Source organism: Protopterus annectens, chromosome 10.part0, assembly GCF_019279795.1.
Source record: "Protopterus annectens isolate FY-2018-M chromosome 10.part0, PAN1.0, whole genome shotgun sequence".
NCBI classification, from domain to species: Eukaryota; Metazoa; Chordata; order Ceratodontiformes; family Protopteridae; genus Protopterus; species Protopterus annectens.
Window position 1 is genome coordinate 515,627,691 of NC_056744.1, and position 20,532 is coordinate 515,648,222.

At 40.7% G+C, this 20,532-nt stretch overlaps 1 long non-coding RNA gene across 2 annotated transcripts in view; it reads right to left on the reverse strand.

The window, feature by feature from the left end:
* The window catches only part of LOC122812794, a 173,363-nt gene that overhangs the window by 17,364 nt on the left and 135,467 nt on the right, over window positions 1-20,532 (reverse strand). For both annotated transcript variants that reach the window (XR_006366571.1, XR_006366570.1), the window contains exon 5: window positions 8,898-8,951. This is a non-coding gene — a long non-coding RNA (uncharacterized LOC122812794). The remainder of the gene's footprint in view (window positions 1-8,897; window positions 8,952-20,532) is intronic.

A 20,532-nucleotide genomic window follows, 5' to 3' on the forward strand; every position in this document is an offset into this window, starting at 1 on the left:
CTATGTGGGCATGTTTGCAGCAGTACAAATGGTGTCCATTGAATGTGTGTGTGTGTGTGTGTGTGTGTGTGTGTGTGTGTGTGTGTGTGTGTGTGTTGGGTGAGCGCGGTATGTGTGAAGTGTGAGGGATGTAGTGTGAGTATTCTTGACAACCTCATTTATATGCAAGATTTTTGCCTCCAAGGAAGTTGTGTACTTACATCTTTCACATACAGTGTCATTTTGATTAATGATTAACTGGTTGTCTGAGAACATGCGACAACTGCTCCATTTCCTTAAGATGGCCAAATCAACTAAGTTGGCCAGAGAGACATTAAGAAGTCCTATGTGCATACTGTCTAGTCCTGTAATAGGGTGTTCAGAAATAAGGGATGGGTTTTAACAGTGGTCTCCTAAGGTAGTTTCTGGGGTTAAGGGCAAGATATTGTATAGTTCTAGGATGTGGTGGTGCTATTCGATCTGCAAGCTAGCTGCTCAGTGCTTAATTCCACACAATGCAATGCTGTTTAACAGGTTTCAAACTCAATCCTAATTTTATAGGGAAATTTTACATTCTATGCATTTGCTACTATACAGCACACTGCTAACAGACACTAAGTGATGGGCAACTCCACAGAAACTCTCCTGGTTTATACCATAGAAAAAAGCTTGAAAACTGACTCCTATGCCCTCTAGCCAAATAAAGAGCCACACTTTGAGCTCCTTGGAGTACTTCCCAACTCAAAGAGACCAGGTAAAACCTTCTGCCACATGATGGATGATCCTGGAATTTCTTAATGTAAAAGTGCAACAAAAGTAGCTGTCAAGTACAAATTAAACAACAAACATCTACCAAACAACTAAGACGCTGGTTAATTTGCCTATCTGCAAGGAGATCTGAAGCCAGACAAAACTAGAAAAGACAAACAAAAAGAGAAATGACAATTTTTGACACAAAATTAAATAAATGCCTTAAAAAGGCTGTCACTGTATAAAGAAAGCACAGTGCATTAACTCAAGAAACTCAGCGGTGTAAATGTTATCTCTAGGTGCTTTGGTCACATTGACTAATGTTGATGTGACACCCTGTCCCCATGTTAAAATGGGAAAAGGGGGTGTTGATGGTGATGGAAATGGATGAATAGTGTAACAAATGATGATGCATGAACAATTCATAGTAGAAGCACTTGAGTAACCTTTTACTGAACAAGAGCAATTAATGCCCTTGTTTGGTTCATTACTTACCTCCCCACTGGAAAATATTAAGTAAAATATATTTTTAAGTACTGCATCGGTTCTTATCACACAAAACTGAGCCATAAAAGTCAGTTATTACATCCTTGCTGTTTAGTATATGTTAACAGACTGGCACCATAATGTGGTTACTAGACTGCTGAGCAATAAACCCATGATACTGCCTTATATACTGGAGGAAGTGAAATTCCATTGTCCTGACTAAACTTCAGCATGGATTTAGTAAATAAAAATGCTTGTAATATTTTTAATTGCTGTTAAACACTAGCAAAAGTAGATCAATACTTTTAAGTAGCAATTGTTATCACGGCCGTTATTCTTCAGCTGTTACTTCCGATGCAGATCCTTGATTTGGTGCATTGAAAACACTGAGTACCTAAGTGTGATGCATGACAAATCTATGTGGCTAGACAGATGTATTGACTAGAACTATAAATATTGCCATTGAATACTAAGGAATCCTTTCTTTTTTCATACTCAGGATCCATACTTGTTTCCTCCCTTCTCTTTTCTTAAATTTCTTTAATGTGCTGTACTCATTAAAGCTTGTTTGCTGAAAGTGTTACTAAACTGGAAAAGCAACTACCAAAAATGTGTAGGCTTGCCTGTGTCAGTAGCAAAGAGGAATAAAGCTGTGACTACAGCCTAGGTGACCAGAGGCTGAGCAGCAGTTTGGGTGCTTGATGGTGTAGGCAGAAAGGAAGGAAATACCCAGCTTGAGCCACTGCTTTAACAATAGGTCCTTGTCTGGACACCAGAGGTCCATCATAGTGCATTGAGCTGCTGCCAGAAAGATGTGGGTGAAGCCACCCAATCAGTGGGGCTAGAGCTGGATCATGGTCAAATGGGGCCCTAGGCAGGTTAATGGAACAGGGCCTCCCCACAACAGTGCCCCCAACAGCATCCCCCCCAGCCATCCCAGTGACCCACTGCTTTGCTATTTCTCCCCAGCTACCATAAATACTCTTCAAACCTGCCAATGTGCATAGTATTTTCTTTATTTCTGTAATAATCAGAGATATTTAAAACTTTTATTTCAAATTTTATAGCACAAACATTTATAGACATTTGCTAAGCAAAACAATACAGTCTCACAATGAAAATAGACTTAGCATGAGCAATAAGTTCTCTAAAGCTTCTCTACCCTTGAATCTCACATTCTGTGGAACATCATCGAAACTCACATTCAAAGAAAATGCATCTGGCCAGTGGTGAATTAAGTTTATCTTTGGGCTGTTTTCAAACTATAGTCACCTTGCACACATTTTTAGGACCACGCATAGATGCATGTTTTCCTTGATTCACCTTCTTGATTGTATTACATTATATTCCTTGTAGAACGCAGCATCACTTGTTAGACTGTATTGTAATTTGTATGTTTGAACATTTTTCCAGTAAGCAATGAAACAAAATGCATGAACCAGTGATGACAAAACTACCCGTTGCTGAATATTTCAACCACAAAAGGCCCAGCTTGGATTACCTGAGATTGGTTTTGCAATCAACCTGCCAAATATGAACTAAGAATTGCTTCCACTTAATGTAGGTTCACTGACAGGATGCAGTTTGGAAGTAGATGACATGATAGTAAGGAGGAAGCTGGACATCCCATGTATCCAGGAGACAAGGTAGAAGGGCAGTGCAGTACAGCCACTTGGCTTGGTATCCAATGTTTACTTCTCAGGAGGAAGACAGACTAGAAATTATGTGGGAATTATGGTGAGGGAAAGATTTCAGAAGACAGTGAGAGATGTCATGAGAATTAATGACAGACTCATGGCAGTCAGACTCCCGTGTAATGATAGGGCAGTATTGATAATCTCAGCCTTTGCCCCACAAGAGGGTTACAATAATGAGGAAAAGACTGCATTCAGATCACACTTGCAGCACCTACTAAATAAAGCAGGTCAACATGAATTGGTGTTGATAATGGGTGACCTGAATGCTCACATTGAGACAAAAAAAACCCAGGATCTGAGGACTACTTGGGTCAACAGGAATAAAGAAAGAGAGGCCATTCTAGACTTCTGTTTGGAAAATGGCTTGATGGTGGCCAACACGATTCAGCAAGGCAGACATTCACAAAATCACATGCAAGAGTGGCCAACATGCAACTCAGTTAGACCTCCTCTTAGTAAGAAAAGAGCATGGGGGTGGAACCAGCAATTGCAAAGTCATTTCCAGAGAAGCAGTTGGCCCACAGCACAAACCACTGGTTGCCAAAATCAGCTGCAAGCAATGATCAGAGAAGGATTTAAGATCAAAAGAAACCAGCCGGAAGACCTGGAAGTTGACCGGAGAGGAAGCACAACAGTCCAAGGCAGTACACAGGGCACTAGCACCTCAAGAAGAGGAGGAAATAGGCAAAGATGAACAAGAATGGCAGCCCCTAAAAACAGCATGTGTGAGGACTACAGAACAGATGTATGGCTGAGCCAGTTATGGAAATAAGGCACATGAGGAAAGCTGGTGATGGAATGCAGAATTCCAGAAAGTCATCAAAAGAAAGGAGTGCAGGAAAAAGTAGGAGACAGAAAAGACAGAGCAGGCTAAGAAGGAATACTGCTTGGCTAATAAAGAGGCAAAGAGTTGCAATAGCCAAAAACAAGGCATCAGAGGCACTCTACCAGCTTCTGGAAAGTGACTTAATAGAAGATACAAATAAACAATATCAGGCTGCAAGGCAAATACAGACAGATAAATAAGATAGTCAGAGGTCACAAGTCCACAGGACAGCAAAGACAGATGGAATGAATATTTCCAGCAGTTTCTGAATGAAGAAAACCCCACAGAAGCTGTATGTGCCAGACACAGAACTACAATGGAAGGTGAGCAGGAGGTCATCATAGAAGTAAGACAAGCACTAAGGAAAACAAAGTGAAGGAAAGCAGCAGGGTCAGATGAGGTTACAGCAGATATGATAAAGATGGCTCTTGAGGCTACCATACCATTGTGACGAGAAAGGTGTATCCCAGATGAATGGAGAATAAGCATACTACTGCCAGTGTTCAGGAACAAAGGGGACACTCTCAACTGTGGGTAGTATAGAGGTATCAAATTCCTATCACACAAGTTCTGGAGTGTGTGATCAACAAATTAATATGCAGAGTAGTAGAAAGCAAGATTAGAGATGAGCAGTTTGGATTCAGATCAGGATGTAGCAAAACTGGCCTAATGTTTGCAGTCAGACAGATAATTGAGAAGAAGCTATAGATGAGGAAATAATAAAAGTGAGCATTTTTAGACTTAGAGAAAGCACATGATAAGGTTCCAAGTAAGCTGATTTGAGCAGTCCTGCAGTGGTTTGAAGTCCCAGAAACATTGGCAGAATTACTGCAAGCTAATTACAAGGATCCACTGACTGAAATACGAACAGTATTCCATCTCAATGAAAGATTCCCAGTGGGGCTGGGTTGCATCAGGCTTCAGTTCTAAGCCCACTGCTGTTCATTCTCGTGATGAACTACTTCAGCAAACAGGTTAGAGGGGACAGATCAACAAAGTTGCTGTATGCAGAAGACATGACATTACAGGCAGACTTTGAGCAAGAACTTCAGCAAACTCTAGGAGAATGGAATGCAAAACTGAAGGCACATGGGATGAAACTGAGCACAAATAAGACAGTTGCAATGGCAGCAAATGAGGGAAATCAGAAAGGAAGATATTGGAATAGGTTAATAGTTTCAAGTAACTGGGATGGGTGGTGGAGGAGAAGGGATGTCTGAATGAGGTGGTCAAGGCCAGAATCAGAGGGGCTGCAGCCAACTGACACAGAGTGGCAGGGTTAGTATATGACAGACGAATGCCAAAGAAGCTGAAAAGTAAGATGTACAAAACAGCAGTGTGACCAGTACTACTGTATGGTGTAGAAACCTGGGCAGTAAAGGTGAAACAGTTGAGGAAGCTAGAGGTGATGGACATGAAGTACCTGAGATAGGTGGTAGGATGTACACTGTGGGACAGACCAAAAAAATTAGGATGTACACTGTGGGACAGACAAAAAAAAAAATAGGACATCAGAGCAGAACCCAGAGTAGCATCAATTGCAGAAAGGGTCAAAGAGAACAGATTATGGTAGTTTAGGAACATGTGCAGAAAAGCAGAAGACAATCTGGTGAAGAAGATTTGGGACAGACAGGAAGAACATGAAACAAGGGTATCCAGCAAAGAGGTGAATGGATTGTGGTAGAGAAGACCTGTGACAGTCAGGCATGAGTGTCAAAGAAGGCAGGAAAATGACATTAAATAGAGAGAGATGGCACAGCTAACACAATACCCCAGCCCCATATAGAAAATGGGCAAAAGGAGGTTGATGGTGATGATGATGACGATGAAAATGAGTAAAGGTGGGATCTTCTCAAAGATTATACAAATCAAAAAGGACACAGTGTACCTTACATGTTGAGGCAGAGTCCCTGAGTTCTGGAGTCTTTCTTGGAGAGCATCAAAGCTATTCTTCAACTCAATATTTATTTTAAAGTTATTTTAATGTAAGGTAGAAGATGGTTCTATATTCTGCATGCTGGATTTTCTTGTTTACACCACAGTGTGTTACCATTTTATATACAATCATTTACAACCAAGAAGGGGACAAACAGTCTACGTTCTGGAACACAAAGGCAGACTGACAGACCCATGTACAACTATTGTCACCATATGAAAGCTGCATATATAATTAGAATCTAACTGGTAAGACACTGGACTGTTTATTTCAGACAGTTTATTCTCAGTCTATCTGATAGGGGACAGTGATGGTCAATGGTATTAATGACTTTGATAGTTAAAGAGACAGTACATAAAAAGTAGTCTGGGTGACATGAGAGCATATGCATATGAAATGCACAGTATCTATATCATGCCTGAGCAAAAATCGTGTTGTGATTTATAACTGGCAGTGAGTAAATGTGTTTTGAGCTGCTATCATGTGAGTACTTATAGTAGACCCCCTCCCTCCATCTCTGGTCATATCCCTCCCTCTTCATCTACTGCCCTCTTCTAGTGACCTTTTGTCTAGGCTTCTTTCAGTAGCTTAATGCCTTGCCTTTTCTTTCTCTGACCTCCAGAACTCTAAGCAGTACTCAAGGTGTGGCGTAACCAGTGGAAAATAATGTAGGAAGTCTACTGCTTTGCTTCTAGAGTTTATCTGGCTGAATACACAACAAAGTTCTGTCTGCTGCTGCCATTGCCTTTACACTTTGTTCCTTGTGGTCAAATGCAGATCTGATCAGTACACACAAAGCCCTTTCTTGCTACGTTGCCATGTGTGGCACTTCCTTCAGCTGATAGCATATACCAGTATTGCTGGGGCCCAGTTGCAGTACTTTGCATTTGTCTGCATGCATGCTTTCTAGCCACTTGATCAGCCCTCTCAAATCCTTCCATTCTTTTTTCTTCTTCTTTTCTGCACTGCTATGTCTGTCTTCATGTTCACATAAAAGAGGCTAAGCTGCTCTTTACTCACTCTCATATGCCTAAAATGTGTAATGAGAGAAGGCTGATGATCAGCATACTGAACCACCTGAGACTGGTTATATAATGCTGAATATTATAGAGTCAAAATGCACAGATATTAAAAAATGTATGTAAATGACAACTCAGTAAAAGTACATAGTGAATTAGGTTCATAGTTTAGTACTAAGTTAACTGCCCTTGTGAGACTTTTTAAGCCTAGCCAATTATCCCTTGTGAGATACAAACCTTGCACCTTGTGTTTGTGAGGCAAACACCTTAGCCATTAAGCTAATCCCTCCCAACCCCAAAATTAATTTGCATGTTTACATAGCTACTTGAATAACATACAGTAGTAAATAATCTTTTAGTATACAGTAGTAAGAAAGAGGTGACACTGTATTACATGATATTTCTACTGAAGCAGAAGTTGAGAAAAACAAAATTTTCCCAGAAATATAATTTCTATGCTGTCTTCCGAACTGCATTTTAGGATATCAAAAGGTACTAAGAAAAGGAAACAGTGTTAAATTAAATAGAAACAATACCTTTATGAAACAGAATAAAATTATACTTTAATTTTTATTCCTTCCTCTGCACACTTCAGAAGAAGAAGAATGTTTTTGGGGCACTAATATTACTGTATGTAAACATACTGATGACATCAAAAATGCTGCAAGTATAAAACAGAAACAAAACCTGTGGTAAATATTGACAAATTAAAGTATTTCCTTTATATCCAACATAATGTAACCTCAAACTTAATATATACAGCAGGGATGTGGGGGCACAGGGACAACAATTTTTGTAAAAGCATTTGTTTTCTTATATTTTGTCTACTTTTTGAGTTTTAATATTATTTGCTGCATTAATGTTGCTCAACATGCTGAATTCTGAATGTGTCACTTTAAGTATAGTAAAAACACTAAATATAGTCTCACTGAATTCATGTTAAATACTCATATAAAAGAAACATAGTGAAGAAATAAGGTGTGACTAAGATTTTGGATGCAGAGCCTTAAGGAGAATAACAACAAGCATACAGAATATTATATTCATAACGCAATAGAAAGTATTCTAAAAGCTAAGCCAGTACAAGAATGGAGAAAGGAGATTATGCCAGTAGGGGATATCTGCAAGTAAGGGTACAGAAACTAGGAAGGGAGGCTAGAATTTACTGGAGAAAATAAAAAAGGAACCAGGGTATTGTGAACAAATATCTAAAGAGGGAAAAGTGAAAGAGTGGGGTAAGGCTTAGCAGAAGTTTGGACTGCAGGTTAAACACTGCCTTCCATATGTGGGATTGTTATCAGAGTATAAGCCAAGAGAAAGGGAAAGCAGAGTGCTAAGTGAAATACCTTTACGGGTAAAGTTTTTAGTCGAGTCTGCAACAGAATCTACTGCTAAAAAGGGATAATTAATGGTGCACATATTGCATGATAACTATAAAAGTTAATCAGAGAAGCTTAAAAATCATTGGGAAGAGAGACTGGAGAGGCAATTTACAAGGGAACAATGAGGAGAATATCTGCATGTTTCCCAAATATGGAACAAACCCAGAAGGTTTAGGAGTTTTGTTTGGAAGTGTTTGCATAGCTATTTTTGTATCCCAAGCAGACTTCAAAGACTTTTCCCTCATGTTGATAGCAAATGCTACAGGTGTGATGGAAAAGAGAGCAGTAAGTGATTTTTGGGAGTTTAACAATTTGGCAGATTAAAAAAAATATATCTATAAAATACTCTGTCAGAAATGTTGGGAGTACATGGCTGTAACTGAGGAGATTATTTTTCTGAGCTGGGACACAGGATCTAAATTGCCTAGACATAGAAAGGCCTTACAAGGTTTAATACTATTGACCGCTAAAAAAAGGAATTACTAGAAAAAAAATCAAAATCTAAACTAAGTCTAATTTAAATATTGAATACTGTTAACCAGATAAAATAATTAAAGATGGACTCTTTAGAATAAATGGAATTTGTTGGAACAATATGTGCAGAATAATTTTCAGGTGGAGGAATAAGGTTTAAAGAAAGGCAGGAATTCAGCAATTTATGTAATTTTGGAGTAAATAACAGTTGTTAAAAAGAATGAAAACATATATGCAATATACAATACATATAAATGAAAACATTAATACAGTTTTTGCTTTCTATTAATGTATATTGGCCTATGTCTTAAGTGATAATTTAATGAAGGTATTTAAAAAAAGACTTACTTTTGGCCCTGGCTGGCCCATTTTCCGATTCAGTCCTGCCCGCCCTTGTATGCCCTGCAAAATATCATATAGAAAATATTGGAAATAAAATGGCATAGTTTGTTACGAATTAACTTTAATATTGTATGACTTGTGAAAAGGATGACTAAACTAGTTAAGCTTTCAAAATTTTTTTCGAACATCCAAGCAGCACAAACATCAACAAAAAGTAGAGAAATATTTTCAGAAAGTGAAAATACTGTTGCAAAACTGTCACAAATTAAATGAAAAACATACTACAACAAAACTCTTCCAGAGAAGGCATACCCCGGGATTCAATAAAGCAATTTCACTGTGTCAGAATAGTGTAGCAGCTTCTGCATGGAATATGGTTGCTGAGTGATCCAGTAAACAAGGCAAGGGGTGTGCACAAGCCTGCCAGCACTATTCTGACATGGACACCACTGAATAATGTTAATTACCTCATTTGCTGGTGAAAACTATGCAAATGAGGTGAATTAATGATTCAGTAAGCAGGCAGGCACCCATGTAAGAGCAGTGGCTGTTGCAGAAATGTATTCGGTTACTAACCGTGTACATTTCTGCAAAAATTAAAATGGAGGCATGACAGCTGAAAGTAAAGCATGTATTATGACTATCAGGTATGCTGATGGCTAAAATATGGCCATTGGCATGGAAAACAGTTGCAAAATTCTGAAAATCAAAGTTTTTTTTTTTTGGCCAATTTCGGCTGTTTAAGCATAGCGCAGCAGCGCGTAAATGAGATTGTGCAGAAAATATGAAAAACAATGTAAAAAGACAATTTTAAGTGAAAGCAGCATTTTGCCATTATAGTGGGTAGCCTGCAAAACCAAAACAATAACAGGTAACACTGGTTGCTAAGGAGATAGTCTCCAGTGTAGCAGTGTAAAAAGGGACTAAGGCAGTGGAGTATGCAAATGAGCTAAATTTATTGAATAGCAAAGTGGGAGACCGTGTCCATCTGCACCTAACTGTGTAGGATCTATATTGCTGCAGTGTAAGCAGCAGAAGCAGCTGACATGAAAATGGGGTGTGTCATGCTTGGTGTAAGCACATTGGAGATCCGCTGCCTCTATTTGCGCTTAACTAAGCACAGTTAGGCAAGGGTGTATGTCTGAGCTAGTTTATGAAATGCTGAGCATGTCCACATCCCTGGGGGGGGGTCCTTTCTGCTCAAAACTGTTTACTATAGCTGTAGGGGTTTGCACAGTGCACTACAGGGCTTAAACACAAGGTAAACAAGAAAAAAAACACCAAGAACCAGCAGAAGTGTTTACATTTGATCAACGGGTGTGCGCTGTACACCACAGGGCTTAGAAGAGGCAGAAATGAAATGAGAAAAAAGGGGAAATAGCAGAATAAAGGCACTCAAGTACAAATAATATAGTTGGCAAGTGGAATGTATCACAGTCAGCCAATCACACAGGCAGCATCTGCAGTACAACAGTATAAACTATGCAAACACCTTTCAGTCTGTTTTTTTCCACAAACTCTGCACCATTGGTGTACACACTCGGAGGAATTTTAACTGACAAAATGTTAGGGGCTGCTGTCACTTTAATACATCAGTATGTGCTAGACGCAGAGGGTGGTGAGGAGGATAGTGCTGATAACCATCCCAGACTGAGGAGGAGGAGAAGAGTGTTCAGACCCAGGGTAACCTACCAGGGGTTACATGATCTGGAGATATTAGAGTGCTACGGGGTGGACAGGGGCATACTTCAGCAACTCATCAAGGTGTGCCGGCCTCACCTCAGACCTAGAGCCAACAGAGGGGAACCCATCCCGGTGGATACCAAGGTATGTATATCCTTAAGAATACTAGCTACAGGTACTTTCCAAAGACCTCCTGGGGACATCATGGGGGTCTCACAAGCATCTGCATCCAGGGTACTCCACCATTTCCTGGATGCCATGCGAAGGAGGATCTGAATATCTTCAGGAATTTGTTGAATATCTGAACAGCAATAAATGGGGTGTTAGATTCACATCAATTTTTGACACACAAAAAAATGGACTTTTGATGTACACCTATCCAGAGAAACAGATAACACACTACAAATATCTACAGTCCATAACAATACAGTTTTTTACCACACACTAGTTTCACATCAAAAACACATCAAATCAAGAATATCAAAAAATCAGTTCATCAGAATTAAGAGAATTTGTCTATCTAACCTTTGTCAGGATTTGTTGTCTGACAGGTTGTCTAACAGGTTTAGGACATTCAGTATAGTTATTTCATCAGTTCAGTCACAACATGACCCTGTCCAGAGATCCCCCTTTTATGTTACAAAGGCAGTTGAATTGGAATCACCGATCACCAGAACCAGACACACCTTTTGGGCAGAAATACTTATCATACACATCAAAAATAAAACATCATCAATCATTGCCAACAACAAACAAAAACAACACAAAAAAAGCATGGCTTGATGACTGATGTTTGATGTAAGAAAGGCAAACTTTTGGGATCATCATTTTTTTTTTTCAAAAAAAATCTCAGAACAACCTCTCCATGATACACCACCCCCCATTCAGGTGAGCAATTAACAGGTTGTCACCACAACTAAAAAAGAATTTAGAAGTAAAATACAGGTAAGATTTATGAATTCAAAACATTTTTATTTAGCATGGCTTATGCAGTTATATTATATTTTATTTATTAACATTATACAATATAAACATTCAGACACTTCGTACATCACTGCATATGAACATATAGGTGATATCAATGCAAGAAACCATAATATATTAATTAAATTAAATTTTAACTGCCCAATTTTCATTTATTCATTTTATTTGCATTGACAAATATAAGACAGGATATAAAACAAAAACAGGAAAAAATAAAACAGCAAAGAAAAAGAAACCATATGGATATTAGGTGGGTGGCTTATTTTACCAGGTCTTAATGACAAACTACAATGAATTATTATGTTGTTATTTACACACAGTAACTTTAACTTTTTTATATAATTGATTATTTTTTTTTTGTTTTGTTATTATTTATTATTATATATTATATATTGTATGTTTGGCACCCCAGCATTTTTACATTATATGTATGTATTATTTTATTATGTTGGTTTGTTTTTTTTTGTACAGTTTTCAGATATTGTATTTTTGAGACATTTTCACTGTATGTTGTTTTATTTTTTGATGATTTAAATGCTTGTGGCTATATTTACATATTCAGGAAGTGACCTTATTTAAATTTTATATATTTGACTCTCTTTTTTTTTTTTTAATCAGCACTGAAAAAAAGCTTTGTTGCTGAACCGTCTGTTGCCAAATAAATTCATGTTTGCTATTCTTGCTCAGGGTGCTGGATTTTTTTCGTAATTTATCAAGTTTGGTTTATCCAAGCATCTACCATACTTGCTAGCCTGCTTCTTACTCCTGGATGCCATGCTACCACATGCCAGTGAGCACATATATTTCCCCAGCACTGCTGAGGAGAGGACCAGCAATATGCGTCTCTTCCACCATGTAGCAGACTACCTAGAGGTACTGGGTACCATAGACTGAGACTGCATACACATCCACATAAAATCACCACCTGGTGAACAGGGTAGGGTCTACACAAACCACAAGGGCTTTCACTCCATCAACTGCCAGATCATGTGCAATGCCCAGGGCATTATCATTAATGTGTGTGCTGACAGCTCTGGAAGCTATCTCGACTCCCACATCTGGCATTCCTCACAGCTGTACCAGGGATTTGCCAGGGGGGATATCCCATATGGCCATCTGATGGGGGATGCTGGCTATGCACTGGAGTGGTGGATGATGACACCCATCAGAAATACGCACACACACACTCAAGAATGGCAGAATGAGGCACTCACGCAAACCAGGATCATTATAGAGCATGTGTTTGGGTGGCTTAAGTCACGATTCTGCTGCCTTGACATATCTGGTGGAGCCCTGCAGTACTCTCCAGCCACATATGCACACATGTTCATAATACGTGCCATGCTACACAATATGATCCTGCGGAAACAGCTGTGGCAGTAACAGCACAGGAAAGGGCCACACAGCCCCCCAACATTGCAAAGGTCCCCACAGGCGGTATACCTTCATTTGTAAGAAAGGCATTTGTACAATTGCACTGTTGTGTGATTTTAAATACTGAACACACAACATGCCGCAAAAAAAAAAATGTTGAAAATGGTAATCTGAAAAAGCAGATTTGACCATTTTCAAACTGCAGCACAACAGTAAATGTCAGGAGACATTTCTGAATGTAGGGGGCTGCACCCCCCCTGCTGCTTTAATATACAAACTCTGAGACTGCACTACAGTAAGGGAAAGGGTTCATTTCCCAATCCCCATTATAGTGCAATCTGCACCTGGAATGCTGAATTCAAATGAGCGAATGCCAATGTGCATTCACTCATTTGGATTCGTAACAGTGGCAGTTGACATTTGTCAGATCTGGAGGTCATACTTTCGCACTTTAGTGCATCGTACAACTTCCTTATGATGAAATGAAGTTATACCACCACAGACACAGAGGGACTTGGAGGAGGAACCCCTGAGCCTGCTCCTGTAGGCAGACATGGAGGGACTCGGAGGAGGAACCCCCTGAGCCTGCTCCTGTAGGCAGATGGAGGCATGACCAGTATGCCCTGGCCTTGACAAAGAGGCAACACATAGCACACACACTCTGAGACTGTAGGGACCCAGAGACTGACACCTCTCTCTGACTCGCACACACAGTAAAATGGATGCCACACATATCACACTACCTGTACCTTACCATGTATTGGCAGTGTACTGCATGCATCTGACATAGGCAGCCCTCAAGCACCATCCTCACAACTGCTGCAGGCACAAGGTAAGTCAGTCTTCTTAACAATAAATTAATGGAGTAGTATGTTCTAATAGCATATCTATGGTATCGCTGCATGCATGCAAGGGAATGGGGTGGCCTACTGGGATAGCAGCAGACAACTGTCAGCTATGTGGGACACCAGGAAATGTCTGCCAAATACTAGCTTCCCCACACTATGCAGTAGTACCCAAGGTGACAAATCCCACTGCAGTATATGTGGGGGGCCAACTAACTGGGGGGTCATAGGTCACATGCATGGATGTCAATGTGGGGTCCCCGTACTCACCCCTCAGCCTCACCCAGCAAGTCAGCCATAGAAAACCATAAAGAAATGTCTGGAAAAGAGCCAAAAATGGTGACAATGATAAAATACCCCCTACAGACTTACACGGGGATATTACAGCAGGTCTTGCAGTTGCAGCAAGGCTCTGAAGGGTAGGTCTGAAACTCAAATGTATGCCATTACAATCTGACCTGTGATGTTTAGAGATATGCCTCTATTCTCCAAGACAGTGCACAATACTATGCTAAATGGAACCAAAATGTAAAGCAAATATCAGCACAGTCTGTGCAAATGTGCACTGTTGACAGGTGTGCCCCCTCACACCCATATTCCCAAAGTATGCAGTAACATGTATGCTTGTAGGGAAATAGCAGCAGAGCACACATTGCCAGGGCTGTCCCAATCAACATGATAACTTGTTGCATGTCCACAATATGCAGGGGTCAATGAGCTATGTATATGTGTGGTTAATAATGTCAGGATGTGACCAGCACTTACTCCCGGCTGTTGTGTCTTAGTGGCCTAGGTACAGTACTGTGGTTGACAGGGCCATGTTCCAAGAACTGCAGTGCCAACTGTTTTGCATGTCAGCTACACCTATGGTAGGGGTTGTACACACTGTCCCAATGTCAATATCTGTTACTGCAGGAAAGCTGGACAGGTCACGGACAGGGGGCCACACATATAGACAGTACACAGCTTGGTGTAACCTACACAATTCCATACCTCTCAACTGTACAGACCTATTGCAGAATGTCCAGAGGTTTGCATCATATTTGTGGTGTGTATATCATGAAATAGTGGTTGTCTGGCAATGCACTGGCAAAGCACGTAAGACTAAGGTCAGAAAATAATGACAGATTGTAGTGTCAGACTTCATACCCTATAGAAAAATGCATGCTAATGCAAAACCTGTTATTGTATCACCTTTCTAGGTTTGTAAGGCCAATACTTAAAAATGGTATTGATATTTAGACCTTTGTCCCCCAATTACTTATGGCTTTGTCCAGATGTCTATCTTTCAGACGTTGAGAGGTATGGTGCCAAGTAGGACAGCAGGTACCTGAAGGCCAGTGTACTGCCAGTTTATAAAAGGCTGCCACCTTTCTGTGTCAGCACTGACAACATGTCACTGGACAGCAGCCATACCCCTGGAATGACAGAGGTTGTCACAGAAGGAGCACAAGTATTCCTTCTATATCTGTTCTGCTTGTCCTAACATTGCATTTGCCTGTCAACTATTTGGAAAACAAGAAAGGGTCATGTCAAAACAGTAATGGTGATAGTTGGGAAACAGACATCATACCCATAAGAGAAAGCAAGCAATTACCAAACCGGTCTCCCAACTGTCTATGTTTGCAGAACATTATTAACACCCTGTCCCCATGTGTGGGCCTTTGTCTGATTGTCATATATAGGCCTGTCCAGATGTCAGTCTGTGAAGGTTTGACAGCTAGGCCCACATGTAGCCTCATAATAACATATAGCAACACAAACCATCTAAGGACCACAGCAAATGTAGTGGTGCAATGATGGACAACCTGCTAAATAGGCAGAATCAGAGGTATGAAGTTCACAACCTTGTGTGTGATGTTACAGCATTTACACTGCTCACACCAGAATTACAAATACATAACACCAGCCACTGTGGCCAAAGCCTGTGACTGAACTACAGAAGGACAAAGAGACACACATAAGGGGAAGGGAAACCGCTGGCCAGACAAATGGAGAATTTGCACACCAGAACAAATTGTGCAGTAACATAGGTGCCATGCACTATATGGAGTCAGTAAACATCACCTGCAAATACACAACACACACCCATGTAAGTGGAGGTCCACAACAAAACAGAAACCCAAACAAAGGACACCTCAGGGGTAAAAACACATGAGAACTCCACAAACGTACACACTATATACCATGTAGACTCCACAAACCAGGGTCTTGCAAGCACTAAGCCTTACCCCAAACCCCAAACACCTACCCTACACAGATAGGCTAACAGCACTGTCCCTCTACCCTGTTCCATACAGACTCTGCTGAGGTGACCCCTGTCTGGGATACAAAGCAATCCAGACCCTGCCTTGAGGAGACTGTTGCACATCTGTCAAGTCAAGACCCACTCCATCAACCTGTAGGTGCAGCATCAACCTGGGCTGTGATATCAGTACGGCTTGTCGGTGTGACAGATACGTGTCCCATACACTCTCCATCTGTGGAATACACTCCCTGTCCACAGCAAGCCAAGTGTCTCAATACCCTAGTGATGTGCTCCCTGTATAAGTGCACATGAAACACAAAATACAGTCCTGTGATTCCACCTGTGTCCCTGCTGGACATGGGCTCTGTGTGCTGACATGTCTTAACATGGGCTACACTCACATCTGCATGGGTTATAAGGGCTTCAGGGTCAATACACTACTAATGTCATAACAACCTACCAACCTATACACAACTCTCTGTCAGTGGTCCATCACATTACTTTGTACTACTCTGCCACTCACATACCTGGAAGTCACAGTGCTATGTGGAATATACTACACATATAATGGACATTTCTGCACAGCCGAATGTAGTCAGTACCCACACTTATACTTCTCAACCTCTGACAGCAAGACATCTGGACAAGGTCATAAATAAAAGTGGGACAAAGGCCCAATGATAGGCATGTGTTGTAAATATTGCTCTTACATACTGAGAAAGTTGGTAGAATAATGGGGTTTTGCATTAGCAGGAATTGTCTGAAGGTTATGAAGTCTGAAACACTAATGTCTGTCATTATTTTGCAATGTCAATCTTCAATTATATGCAACTAACTTGCCATAAAATCACAAGTTTATGTAGACTGGATGAAACGTCTAGGCAAACACATGGACAATCTGCCAAAAACTTTACAATTGAGAGGTATGGCCACACCAGGATATGACTTTTCAGGTAAGAAGAATACCACACAAGCAGGAGATCCCCAGCCAGTATATCACCAAGTTGCTGGACTGTTTACACAGCTTCATCAGTCAACTGGCTGTAGCCACACCTCTCAATTGGCCTTTTTGGGCAAAAATGTCTATAGTTGGGCTAATAATATTGGTCTGTGCATCATACATCTTGTATTCATCTGGTAAAGCACTGTGATGATTTGAGGATGTCTATCACTAGGTAATGACACAATACATTCCAGTGTCAGACTTCAGATATGTCAGAAAATGTCTGCTAAAACAAACCCTGTACCTCTAGCAAATTCCTGTTTACTTTTGAGAGGTATGGCTGTAGCACACAAAATTCCAGACCGAAGTACAACTATCTCTGGAATGGAGTCCCACTCTTACTATAGAAGGTCATACTGGGCATTCTCCTACACTTAGACAATCAAAAGCCATGTCAGAACCCACATTGGACTATATAATTGTATTGTGCATATATGTCTTTAACAGCTATGTACACCTTAACTGTCCCTACACACACCCATCAGACAGGATTACCCTCAGTTAGCTGTAGGTGGCCCATATGTGGTATATCTGCATCTGTTGCATGTGATTCACAGACAGATATATGGGCAACATATAACAATATGTTAAGCATACACACACATAGACATGGAGAAGAGTGAGACAGACAGTGATAGAGAGAAACAGACACAGAGGGACACATAGAGAGTGAGTCATACACAGGGATACCCTGAATAGCATAGAGTGATGTACTGCTGCAGACAGTGGCATACCAGTCATAACCAGTCAAACGTGACAGCATGAAGGTGAGCTTCATTGTGTAATAATACTGAGGTGAGGGTTATAATATCACATCCCCTGCCTTTCTGTGTGTGTGTGTGTGTGTGTGTGTGTGTGTGTGTGTGTGTGTGTTTCTGTAGGTTTAAGTATTAAGAGGATGTTCCCATTGCCCTACTTCACAAGATCTGCTGATGTCATTCACCTTAGAAGTACCATTGGACACCTGTCAGCCCTTTAAGCTCTGTAGTGTGTGCGATAATTACGTAATACTATAGTACAAATAACTAGATAGGTAGGGGTTCTAATCCCAGTCCTGGCTAATGTAAGTGTGTATGTGTTTCTTTGTAGGTGAAACAGTGTTAGGCCATTCCCAACCATTACACTTCCTAGTATCCTACTTTAGCAGTCCTGCTGATGTCATTGCCCTTAGAAGTACCTTTGGACAGAACTCAACCCTATAAGCTCCATGGGGAATGTAATAGTAAGCTCTGTGGTGCATGTAATAACTGTGTAACACTGTAGTACACATAACTAGATAGGTAGGGTTTCTAAACTCAATACTGACAACTGTAGTACTGTGTGTCTGGGGAGAATCATATATTCCATGTGTGTTTGGATGAGTGAGAATCATATCCTCTGGGTTGGTGGTTATACCATTTTAAGGCATGTACCACCCACTACACATCCCATTGCCATACTTTACATGATGTCATTCACCTTTGTTGTACCTGTATACACTTGTCAGCCCTCTAAGGTCTTTGATGTGTGAAATAACTGCATAAGACTATAGTTCAAATAATTAGATAGGTAGGGGTATATAATCTCAATATGACAACTGTAGTAGTGTGGGTGAAGCATATCCCCTCTGGCTGTTGTGTGTGTAGGTTATACAATTTTAAGGCCTGTTGACCCCCTACTCATGACATTACTTTAAAGAGCCTGCTAATGGCATTGGCCTCACATCTACTATGTAACACTATATAGCCCATACCAGTTAACTGTACAGATGTACATGGAATATCTACATGTTTGCAACCTATACATGGTCTGTGTCCTCTAACAATGACCACTCCTGTGATATCATTGCCACATATGTCACAGTTACCATAGTGACACACATGCCAGCATCAGACATCGTACCTGACTGACATGACAGTACTACAGTTGTCAGTATTGAGTTTAGAAACCCTACCTATCTAGTTATGTGTACTACAGTGTTACGCAGTTATTACACGCACCACAAGTGTATACAGGTACAACAAAGGTGAATGACATCATGTAAAGTATGGCAATGGGATGTGTAGTGGGTGGTACATGCCTTAAAATGGTATAACCACCAACCCAGAGGATGACTGCAAACTGGGCGCCATAGTAGAAAACACATCTGACACAGATATCCTTCAGAAGGGTCTCACAGAAACGGATAACTGGTGCCAGAGCCATGGCCTAAAGTTAAATGCCAAAAAATGCATAGTCATACCCTTCGGGAAAAACAAGGTTACCCCTAGCTACCAAATAGGTGACAATCCACTGAGCACAGAAGAAGTTATCAGGGACCTGGGGACCCAGGTTGATAGTAGTCTGTCATTCGACACCCATGTAGCTAAAGTAGTTAGGAAGACCTTCTACATTACCCACCTTATCATGAAGGGATTCTCATCTAGATCAAGGGAGGTCATAGTCTCCTATACTCATCACTCATCAGACCAATGATTGAGTACAATGCCCCATTCGAATGTATCTCACCCGACACTTGCAGCAGCTGGAGAGGCCACAAAAGTTCCTCACCAAAAGGATAAAGGGTCTCAAACATCTGTCCTATGCTGCCCGACTGAAAGAACTCCAGCTCAATTCAGTCGCCACTTTTGCTCAGAGGTGACCTTTGCCTAACATACAAGGCCATGTCAAACCCAGATTTGATGAATATGCTTCACCTCAAAAATCTAGATCCGTCAGAGCCACAAGGGGAGACTTAAACCTCGACACGGCTATTAATAGGACGTGCTGGAGGGATAGATTCATCACCCAAAGACTCCTATGCTGTGGAATAAAATCCGGTATATGTGAGGCAGAGCACTGCTGGCCTTGTTCAAGAGAAATCTTGAACAATGGATGGGAGATCGCAGATATACCCCAGGGATTACCTCAGTGTCACTGCTCAACAGAGGCACAGCAAAATAATGGGTATAGTTCCCCATACTAAAGGGGTGGCGTAAGCCACAAAACTATGGGCTAGGCTTGTAAATGCCCTCGGGCAGATAGCCTAGTATGAACCTATGAACCTATGAACCTATGTCATGCCGATACAAAGTCTGTCATTCTATCACTTGTACAGGTTTGTAGGAGCAGTAGATGAGACCAATCACTATTTCTGGTGGGTTATCCCACCATCCATGAAGGTATTCATAAGATTATTTGTTGAAATATGTTGTGTGTTATGTCCCAAGCATATAATCTATGTGGAACATGTCGTGTGTATGCAGCACTATAGTACATAGAAGTGGATATGTAGAGTTACTAATATGTCTATTGGCAAATGTGTATGCGTTTCTGTATGCACAACCCCTGAGGCTGTCTTTATTGTGTGTATGTGATGGCTATACCATTTTGTGTGCCACTTCCACCCTGTGAACTCCCCCATTGCCAACCTAGTTTCATCCCATACAGATGTCATCCACCATACAAGCACAGTTACACAGTTTCTAATAGCAGGCCACTGTGGTGCATGCAATGCTCATATCACTGTGCATTGTACATAAATAG